Source organism: Phyllostomus discolor, chromosome 4, assembly GCF_004126475.2.
Source record: "Phyllostomus discolor isolate MPI-MPIP mPhyDis1 chromosome 4, mPhyDis1.pri.v3, whole genome shotgun sequence".
In the NCBI taxonomy this organism is placed as follows: domain Eukaryota; kingdom Metazoa; phylum Chordata; class Mammalia; order Chiroptera; family Phyllostomidae; genus Phyllostomus; species Phyllostomus discolor.
The window spans coordinates 189890238-189894048 of record NC_040906.2 but is presented as its reverse complement, the minus strand read 5'-3'; the positions used below and the strand labels follow the sequence as shown (position 1 = coordinate 189894048).

At 44.7% G+C, this 3811-nt stretch overlaps 1 pseudogene; it reads left to right on the top strand.

Annotated features, from left to right (window-relative positions):
- Positions 1 to 919: 919 nt before the first annotated feature.
- On the top strand, positions 920 to 2252 carry LOC114495693 (annotated as a pseudogene).
- Positions 2253 to 3811: the final 1559 nt, after the last annotated feature.

Here is a 3811-nt window from a genome sequence, read left to right as displayed (position 1 = left end):
CAAGTATTTATTGGCCATTTGTGTATCTTCTTCACAGGAACCTCAGTTCAGGTTCTTGGTCCATTTTTTAAAAGGGCCAGTTAACTTTTACATCACACATTATTTTGCAGCTGATTTTCAGCTGACAAATGATAAGAATAGCAAATAGTTTAAGTGTGGGGAAGCTATTAGAGACAGACATGCCAGCTTACCTGATACAGCAGGAGAAGGGAAAAATATAAAAAGCAGGCATAAAACCTTAACAAGTAGAACATTCTTCAGTCTTCTAGGATGGAGAGGACAGTCTCAAAGGGCCCTGGCTGCCTCTGTGCTACAATGTGGAAAGTGATGGAAGGTCATGGCGAGGACCTTGAGTCCTCCTACAGGATTGTTTTACACTCTATAGGGACTATTTACAAAGCCTGGCGTGTTTATAATATAATTTGAAGCTGTGGTAAAGGGGGATCAATACTTCTTATCAACAGTGTGTTCTTAAATGTTTAACAATCAATGCTCCAGAAAGAAAAAACGGTCTGCTCTGGACTTCCATTGCTGACTTCAGGCTACCAAAGTGTTGCCAACCAGCACAATTTCCTGAAAACTCAACAACTGTCTCACAAGCCAGGAGAAGCCAGCTTGGACATACCACAGCTTGATGTAGGACTGATTTAAGCTAGTCACTGCGTGAGTCTCTTTACATATGGCATCCATTACCTCATTACTGCTCTCAACAACCTTTAAGAAGAAATAAGCATATTTACTCCCAAAGTAGAAGGAAGTTCAGAAAGATTTTGTAAACGTGCCCAGGGAGACACAGATAGGAAGTGCCATTCTGGTCTTTCCAAAGACTGCTCTTCCTGGTACACTAATCGATAACTTATTTTTAATAGTTAGTCAAAAACAATTCTTAAATTGGGGTAAAAGGCACTTCTAGGCAGCTTCAACCTGAGTCTCGGCTTCTCACCTTCCTCCCTGAACAATATGAGCTTCAGCACACGCTCTGGCTACTCCACAAGCTACCAGACCCTGGGCTCCGTGCAGTTGCCCAGCTACTGGGTCCACCAGCCAGCAGCTTGGCCAGCGTCTATGCAGGCACCGGGGGCTTGGGCTCCTGGATCTCGGTGTCCTGCTCCACCAGAGTTCAGGACAGCTGGGGATCCAGGAGCCTGGCTGCAGGGATGGCCAGGGGTCTGGGGGGCATAGGAGACATACAGAGCAAGAAGGAGACTATGCAATGCCTGAATGACCACCTGGCCTCCTACCTGGAGAGGGTGAGGAGCCTGAAGGCTGATAATGGGAGAATGGAGATCAAAATCTGGGAGCACTTAGAGAAGAAGGGACCCCAGGTCAGAGACTGGGGGCATTATTTCAAGACTATCAAGGATGTCAGGGCTCAAATCTTTGCAAACTCTGTGGACAATGCCCACATCATTCTGCTGATTGACAATGCCTGTCTTGCTGCTGATGACTTCAGAGGCAAGTGTGAGACAGAGCTGGCCATGCGCCAGTCTGTGGAGAATGACATCAGTGGGCTTTGAAAGGTCATTGATGACACCAACATCACTTGGCTGCAGCTAGAGACAGAGGTCAAAGTTCTCAAGGAGAAGCTGCTCTTCATGAAGAAGAACCACGAGGAGGAAGTAAATGGTCTACAAAATCAGATTGCCAATTCTGGGTTGACCATGGAGTCCGATGCCCCCAAATCTCAGGACCACAACAAAATCATGGTGGAAATTTGAATGCAGTATGACGAGTTTGTGCAGAAGAACCAAGAGGAGCTAGACAAGTACCGATCCCACCAGATAAAAGAGAGCACCACAGTGGTCACCTGGCAGACCGCTGAGATAGGTGCTACTGAGATGACACTCATGGAGCCGAGATGTACGGTCCAGTCCTTGGAGACTGACCTGGACTCAGTGAGGAATCTGAGGGTCAGTTTGGAGAACAGCCTGAGAGAGGTGCAGACATGCTATTCCATGCAGATGGAACAACTCAACAGGATCCTGGTGCACCTGGAGTCAGAGCTGACCCAGACCCGGGCAGAGGGGCAGTGCCAGGTCCAGGAGTATGAGGCCCTGCTGAACATCAAGGTCAAGCTGGAGGCTGAGATTGCCACCTGCCATGGCCTACTGGAAGAAGGGGAGGACTTCAGTCTTGTTGATGCCCTAGGCAAGAGCCCCTCCTTACAAACCACCCAAAAGACCATGACCTGCAGGACTGTGGACGGCAGAGTGATGTCTTAGGTCAATGGCACCAAAGGTCTGAGGCATTAAAGGCAGAAAAGCTGGGCATTCCGAGGCAGGGCAGGAGGCCAATAAAAAGTTCATTGAAAAACAATAAAAAGGTGCTTCTGAAGGTTAATTCAATATTTTGAACTTTTACCCCACAAGCCATTGGTGGGAAAGTGAAATGTAATGTGTAGGTATTAAAATCAGAAAAATAAACTAACAAGCAAAACAGAAGCAGGGACATGGAAACAGGGAATAGACTGACAGCTGCCAGAGGAAAAGGGCAAGGAGGGGAATGGTGGAAAAAAGGGGCAGGGAGCAGTCAAAGGACATGTATGAATGACCCATGGACATGGACAATGGTGTTAGGATTGAATATGGCAGCAAGAGTGTGGGCTGAGCAAAGGAGTGCAAAGTGGGGAAAACTGGGACAACTATAATAAATGAGAATTTTTAAAAAATAAAAAATACTCAAAATTAAAAAAAAAACAAAAAAACAAAACAGCTAACCGCAGCTTCCCCAGAGACAAATGGTCAGAGGCCTGGTCAGCAGTAGACCCAGGTCAAGCCAGAATTTGCAAACAAAGCTTCCCTGCACCCAAGCAGTACAAAAAGTGGCTCTAAGTAATTAGAGATAGTCTCTTCCAGCTTCACACTCAGCATCCCAGGCCCACGTGACCCCCGCTGGTGCATCACACATGCAGTCAGCGAATTACACACCTTAACAAACAGCCTTGCAGCAAATTGCAGGAAATCCCATTTCGGCACACTCATGTATTATGTGACAATATTCCCATCAACTTGCACTGTGCATCAAAAACTGAGGTAGCACCTCACTACACTTTTTGCAAGCAGAGTGAGTATATCTTGGGACCAAGCATTACCAGGATTTATTCAAACAAAACACCATATTTTCTACCCAGAAGCTAATGATCACTCTACTTAAAAGTTTGTAATTAGACAAATTGTATGAAAGGAATCCCTTATGCAACCAGTGGCAAGTTTCAACTTCTATTTCCAGCCAGTATCAAAGAGGGGGGTTGATCCACCACAGGATAACACGTTCCCTTTGCCCTCCCTGGCACCCTCCGTGGAATATATTACTCTATTGTGGAAGCTGCTATTGTGTGCCTGTTAGGTAAGTAGAATCTGTAATTCAGCAACCAAGCTTTAGGTGATTATCTCTATACCAGTCAGGCTTCACCTTACCATGTACCAAAGTCTGAAAAGCTTCAATAATATGAACAACCTAAGAAAGATATCAGTCAAGGCTTTGGAGTGTTAACTTAGGGAAAGAACATAAATCTATATGCTCTCAAAATCTTCAAGAAGCCAAGATTATTAATGTACAATACTCTTCATTGTATTGTGTACTCTGCTCAATATTAAAATCTGAATGGACTGGATTAAAAAAATATTTATGCATTTTTTTAACCTTTCACCCAGCAAAGAATACAATAAACAGTAGCCCCATTCAGAGATCTTTGGTATAAAGCAGAATGCTTTGACACTTAACATTACCATTATTATAGGCTTAGTAGTGGGCATGTGGGAGAATAAAAGGAGAAAAGACCTTAAGAAGAAAGCAGTGATGCTCTAAGTTT